A 7,395-nucleotide genomic window follows, 5' to 3' on the forward strand; every position below is an offset into this window, starting at 1 on the left:
CTGCAAACAGGAAGGTGATTTCCAGCCTGATTAGCTTAAAAAACGTTTTGGTGCCAGAGACCTCAGACACCTTCCTGAAGCAGCTCCATGTGGCCTAGCCAAGAGGAGAAATTTCTTATGCCTGTTGGACTTGTTCAGCTCCTGTGAGTTCTCCAGGTAGTGTTTTGTGCTGCTTTGAATGCTTTTATGTATCCATTTCTTTCCTTTACCATGATGTTCATGTGATCTGTGCTTTTGAAGATGCCACCCCTTTTCCCCACCATTATCTTCAGGTCCGTATCTGGACAGGGTGGTCTCGTCCCTCTACAAGTCCTTTTTGCAGTCTCACAGAGTTGCTGAGATTAAGCTCAAGGAAATAGGGCCTACTTCTGTTTACAATGCAGTGGAAAAGGTTTCAGCTCAAACTCTGCATCAAACAAACAAACTGATATTAAACTTTTGGCTTTCATCTACCATTATACTGCTCTTAATATTAACCCTGAAGAGTGATATATTTGGAAGGAGCTACTCTGGCCAGTTAATGGTTGGAATGATGGCCATTGCTAAAGAGCTTGAATTGCAGTGCAACTCTTGGTACCATAATGAAGCAGATTGTTCTCAAGTAGCTATATCTGATTCAGCTGCTTTGTCCCTGGATATTAAAAGCTGAAATTTTTGTGTTAAGTACTGCAACCAAAAATCGCTTGAAATGGAGGTACTGGATGCACTTCTGAGCGGGTTAGTGCAGCCAGAATGAGTGGGTGTATAGCCCTGCCACACTCTGGACATAGCAGACTTATTGCACATGAAATTAAAATTATTATCTGATTTCTATTCCGTCTCTGTGAGTCTGTTTTCTGTCCAAACCATGAGCAGCTGTAGCTCTGTTGTCATTGCTAGGCTTTTATTGAATCTGCCTGGGAAATGCCAGGAGAGATTAATGCCATTCTCCCTCCCACTCCTATGACTGATAAAAGTTTTGCTGCTGCCTAATTGGAAACTTCTTTGATGCAGTTAAAACACATGTATTTCGACTTTCTTGTCTCCCCTAGATTTTGAAAGCAGATGATTTATATCCTCCTTGTACCAACTTGTTCTGTTTGAAGCCTACTTCATGGCTTCCCTCCTTCATCTCTACCTCAAAGTTTTTAGGATTTCTTAGCAGATCTCACACCTTTGATCATTGATCCACAGAGTTCTACCCTGAATTCTCCTCTAACTCTCTGACACATCCTCAAGAGCAGTGCCCAAAGCTGAAGGTCTTTTGTCTAGTATTCATGTTGCTGGTGATTGAAGCACAAGCTGAACAGAAATTCCAGTGCAGGCCGGTGGAGTGGAGTGAGAGCATGCAGTATACAGCATCCTCTTGTCTGCACACTTGTTACATATTGTTTCTGTCCTGGAAATACAGACAACTCAACTTGGTACTTCAGCACAAAGCCAACCTACCTTATTTCTTGCTGGTGTTTTCAGAATAGGGAATAAGCCTGGAAGGAAAGAAAACACCCAAGAGAACATCTGGGTTGGTAAGTGGTGAGGTTGTTCAGCCTTTCCCCTTGTATAAAGTCAGTGAAAAATTGTCACCAACGCTAAGCTCGTTGTTGAATTGGGATGGGTGGCAGTGGACACTCTTGGCTCTGGAAGAGTCAAAATGCTGAACCCTTGGCATTCGTTTGGCAGACGGGGGCCTGGTACCTCATAGTCCTGCTCTGTGCCCCTGGGAAGTAGAAAATTAGTCACCTTCCTGGCAATCAGCAGCAGGATGCGTCAAGGTCCTGGCTCCCAATGTTCTGGTGCATGTCTATTCACAGGGGAATGAGGCAAGCAAGCTCTGCCTCATAGCTACTTCTTTCCTGGGGTGGTACTGTCACACTGCCTGTCTGTAGTTCCCTGGGTGAGCAGAGTGAGAGATTTCACTGCTGCCAAAACACTCCAATTCCCCTCCTTCCAGATGTGATGTGATGCCTATCATTTGTGCTCTTTTTAACCCACATCAGATACTCTATGATTTGATTCTGCTCAAGTGCCTTGTTCTAGTTTTTGGATGGGTTTTGTGATTGATTGTTGTTGTGGTCTTTTGTTTGTTTGCTTGTATTTTCATAATTCCCATCCTCCCCCCGCATTAATTTTCTGCTCAGAGCAAGAGAAAGCAGCTTGTGGATGGGGCTGAAGGTGCCAGACCACAAGCAGTCCAGGAGTGTGTGCTGGAGAGGTCACCTCCTAGCAGTGTGTGGAGCCGCACCCAAAAACTGGTATTTGTAGGAGATAAGGTGCCCATCAATCTTCTTTCAGGCCTTTCCCAGGATGTAAGGAAAATAATTTCCTGGTCTGCTCCTGGCACTGCCAGGGATATCAAAAACACTAAGGATATCAAAGATGAGAAACGGTAGAATAAAGCGTTGACAAAGTTTTGAGTTTTTACACTATTGGGGATGACTGCTGCTGTGAGTCTTTCACAAAATACTGTGGCGCCAGAGTAGAGGGTGCTCTCAGTTTGATTTGGATTAGGCTACCATATGTCTGGGTTTCCTCAGACATATTTCACTTTTTCCATGTAGTTATTTTGTCCAGGACCAAGACAAATTCATCCAGAATTCACACATGTCATGCATGGTTGTAGTGGGTTGACCCAGGCCAGATGCCAGGCACCCACCAAAACTGCTCACTCACTCCTCTCTGCAGCTGGACAGAGGAAACAAAATTTAATGAAGGGTTCCTGGGCTGAGATTAAGGACCGGGAGAGATCATTCGTCAAATACCATCATGGGCAAAACAGGCTCAGCTTAGAGATATGAAGTGAATTTATTGCTAACAAAATCAGAACAAGATAATGAGAAGTAAAATAACCCTTTAAAAACACCTCCCCGCTCACCCCTCCCTCCTTCCAGCTCTACCTCCTACCCCAGCAGTGCAAGGGGACAGGGAATGGGGGCTATGGTCAGTTCATCCTACTGCTCAGGGAGAGGAGTCGTGCTCCTGCTGGACCCTGGGGTCCTTCCTATGAGAGACAGTTCTCCATGAACTTCTCCAGCGTGGCTCCATCTCATGGGCACCAGTCCCCCTCAAACTGCTGCAGCATGGGTCACTCTTCCACGGGCTGCAGTTCTCCAAGGACAGGCTGTTCCAGCCTGGGAGCAGGGCCCCTCTCTCCATGGGTCTCCCATGGGATCACAGCCTCCTCTCCACCTGCTCCAATGTGGGGCTTCTCCATGGGGTGCAGGTGGATCTCTGCATCCCCATGGATCCCCATGGGCTGCAGGGCCACAGCTGCCTCAGCATGGTCTACACCACAGCCTGCAGAAGAATCTCAGCTCCAGTGCCCAAAGCACCTCCTCCCTCTCCTTCTCCACTGACCTTGGTGTCTGCAGAGTTTTCTCCTCACATGTTCTCACTCCACTCTTCTCTAGTCACAATTACAACTCTACAACCCCTTTTAGTTTTGAATTCTTCTTAAATCTGTTATCACAGAGGCATTACCATAATTTCTAATTGGCCCAGCCTTGGCCAGCAGCACGTCCATCCTTGGAGCTACCAGGAACTGGCTCTGCTGGGCATGGAAGAAGCTTCCAGCAGCTTCTCACAAAAGCCACCCCTGTAATTTCCCTGCTACCAAAACCCAAGCCATGCAAAACCAGTACAATGGTGCAGGCAAATCTGTAATCCTAGAGTAATATTGTTAAGAGACCATGCAAAACGTTTAATTTTCAGACATCATAAAATGCACAAATCTGTATTTTAATATTTGGAGATGATAGTGTCAGCTTTTGTAATGTAAAACCAATCCTGTCTTACTGACAAAATATTTTTTACTTACTGAAAATACTTTCTCCCCTCCCATTCCTTACACCAGTTGCTCTTTGCACTGTTTTGAAAGCAGTTGCCTCTCCAAACAGCATTTTTTATGAATGAGGAAGAAATGTGTTGTCATCACTTCCTGTCAGAGGAACAGGTGAGAAAGCTGAGCCTGCAAGGCACACGTGAGGTTTATTGGGTTGAAAGTCTGCCTCTGTGGGTGTGCATCTTGGTATGCTGGCAGTGGCATTTTTAGGGCAGTACAAGATACACATGGCTGAGATCCAGAGCCCCTAAAATCACAGGATCACTGAATAATTGAGGTTGGAAGAGATCCCTTGAGTTCATCTAGTCCAACCCTTCTTCTCAAAGCAGGGTCAACCTGAAAGGTTGCCCAGGACCACACCTCCCAGGATGGAGACTCCATAATGTTTTGGGCAACCTGTGCCAGTGTTGGATGACCCTCACAGAGAAAAAGTGTTCCATTGCATGTAAGTGGAGTTTTCTGAGTTTCAGTTTGTACCCATTGCTTCTTGTCCAGTTGCTGGGTACTGCTGAGGAGACTCTGATTCTGTCTTCTTTACTACCTCTTCTGAGATACTGGTATGCATTGATAAGATCCTTCTGAACTTCTCTAGGTTAAGAGTCCTGGCTTTCTCAGTAATTGCTCTCATGTGCTTGGTGACTCCTTTCTCCAGAAGAGCCTTGAAACGTCAGACCATGCACTCTCTCCCAACTCAAAAGCAGTGTAGCTAGAAGTTCCTTGCAGCCAGGCAATTAATTTCCTTTTGGAAAGATAATGGTACTGCTGTAACAAGCAACTGCTGCATCTGGACAATACAGTGATTTCCTCCCCCCCACCAGTGTGAGTAAACCTAACCACTAAAGCTGTAATGAGCATGAAATTGTTTGAGAGCACTGCACCTCTGGGGCTGTTTGGGGAGCTAGTCAGTTGCATATAACCTCAGCTTGCTTTCTGCCTGTGAGCATTCCTTCTTCCAAGATTAGTTTTCAGGATTGCTGCTTTTTTTTCCAGATAACTTGCATTTCTTTGTTTTTGTTTGGGACAGGCAGCTCCCACTGTATCCAAGATCCTTTGCACCTAATGTTTTCTGCAGAAGAGATCCATTCAACTAAAAATATGGACAAATGCAGGGTTAACATAGGTAAAATATGCTAAGGTAAAAGAGAGCAACAAAGATGGCTCTGAAAGCCGCTGGTGATCTGCCAGGACTGTTACAGGCATGTGTATTTGTCCAAGGTGAGGTTGGCTCCAAACTGTGTCCGTAGATTGGGAGGAGGCAGTAAATAGGATAGAACTTGTGTCCTAGTACTGTTCATAGCCTGAATCTTCCAGTGTGACACAGAATGTGAACTTTGTGGGTCTTTGTATTGATGAGTGCTTGTAAAGCTCCAGTTGGACTGCCCAGCCTCAAGCCATCCCGTTTCTCAGCCTTTAATAGTCATCTCAGGAGGATGCATGACCATGCCAGCAACATGGACATTTTGGTTTAGAATTGCTCAGACCTCTGCTTGTCAGGTGATCATGCACTTGGCTTCCTGCCATTGAGTGCATGCTTATGCTTCCCTTCACCCTTCAACTATGTGAGAGAGCTGTCTAAGCCTTGCTGCAGCTCAAAAGCTACTTGGGTGGGTTCCCTTGTCAAATTGGAGTATTGTTGATCCGACATCACTGATAATACTGTTCACCAAATGCACATTAAAGAGGTCAATAAGGGACAAAACCATGTGCCATGGTTTAGCACAGTTTGGGTTTTTAGTTAGAGAAGGCTCTATCAGCCACAGAAGTGATTCTTTGCAAATAGGTGTTTACAGCTTCCTCTAGACCCAATAGAACCAATCAGCTGGCCAGTTTGAATATTGGCAACTTTTTAAAGCCACTTAAGAAGCTTGACACACCTCTGTGATCCACATTTAAGAACGAACAAACCCCGGGAAAGCTCTCTTGCTTCTGGCTTTGGGACAGGTAACTGGGGGCGCCCACATAGCCCAGTGGGGCCGGGCCAGGCCCTGCTCGGTGCAGCCCGGCCGGGTCGGCCGCAGTACAGCTTGGCTGAGATCTCAGCCGCTCCTGCTCGCTGGACACCCGGCACAGCCCCCTCAGTGCAGGCCGGGCTGGCCGAGAGACAGCCACCCCAGAGCCCCCGCAGCCCTGCTCCGTGCAGGTGGGCCAGCAGCGCGGCTCGGCCAGGCCGGCCCTCACCCAGGGCGGCCGAAATTCATCTCAGGCCGCTGCCCGCAAAGAGCAGGTGACCAACAGCGATAAGGGAATTCCAGCTGCGGGGCCGGGGGACATTAACCCTTGTAGGGCTGTAAGCTCCCTCCAGAACAGATGAAGCCTGCAGACATCAGTCCTCTCCCAAGTCAGAGGAAAAGGAAAGGTGAAGGCACGTGAAGGAAACACCATAAAGACACCAAAGTCAGTGAAGAAGGCAGAGCTGAAATCCTGAGACAGGAGAAAGAGGAAGAAGCTTCAAACCTAGAAGCTGAAATTCTGTTGTAAAGCTATGGTGGTGATGGGCTATGATACATCAGAGTACCCGTTGTAATTTCATGAAAGCATGGGGGGGTGGAGCGTTCAAACTGCAATTGTGAGCAAAAGTACCTGTGCTGAAATAATGTTGAAGTAGCTGTGATTCGATGAGAAGCTTGAACAGAGAGAGATGAAAGTGATGAAGACCCTTGCTCCCAGGGAGAAGAAGACCTCTGTTCCTAGAGATGAAGATGCTCCCAGAGATAGCTGAAGAGAACCTTTGCTTCTGGACAGCTCATCCTTAAAATGGTACCCCATCAGCTCAAGATTGAGCCCTTGAAAGCAGTTGTGGGGAAAGCTGTAAGACAAGGGAAGGGCCTCTCACATGTGAGCAGAGAACCATCCTGGGTAGCTGTCTGGCTGTGACATTGAAGCCATGAGAGAACTGTTTCTTGTGGAGATGCCTCCATAGCATGAGCAAGAGAGACTCCTCTCCCTAAGTGAACTGAAGAAAGATGATTATAGAGATGGTAAACTGACTGAAAATCTCAAGGGCTGTCTTTTTACATTGTCAGTGGGAGAAGGGAGAAAGGTGGGGGTAAGAGAAGTGTTCTGAAGGTTTAGTCTGACTTTTTTTCCCCTTTCTTTTTGGTCTGTTATTAAACTTTTTTATATTCTATTAAGTTTTGTGCCTGCTTTGCTTTCTCCAAATTCTTATCTCACAGAAGGAAAATAAGTAAGTAATGGGTATTTTGAACCAAACCACTACAGTTTACAAACTGAACCCGCTACACCATGCCCTCTGCCAGTATTTGCCCGTATTCCCAGCTATTGTGCGAAGTGCTCCCTACCCATAACCTTCCTGCCTGATCTGCATTTCTTTTCCTATGGGCAGTAGAATCTTCTCACTACATTCACCATATGCCTTTTGCTCTCTAAATCCTGTGGGAGGAGCAGGATTTAATAGTCTTAATTACCTTTTCTGACCAACATTGGTAATTTCCTATTTGAAAATAGCCAGTCACAGGACAGGATTCTCCCCTTCTGCTCTCGTGAGACCCCACCTGGAACAGTGCATATGGTTTTGGTGCCCCCAACATAATGAAGACATGGAACTGCTAGAGCAAGTC

This window comes from Coloeus monedula (assembly GCF_965178545.1).
Source record: "Coloeus monedula genome assembly, chromosome: Z".
Classification (NCBI taxonomy): Eukaryota; Metazoa; Chordata; class Aves; order Passeriformes; family Corvidae; genus Coloeus; species Coloeus monedula.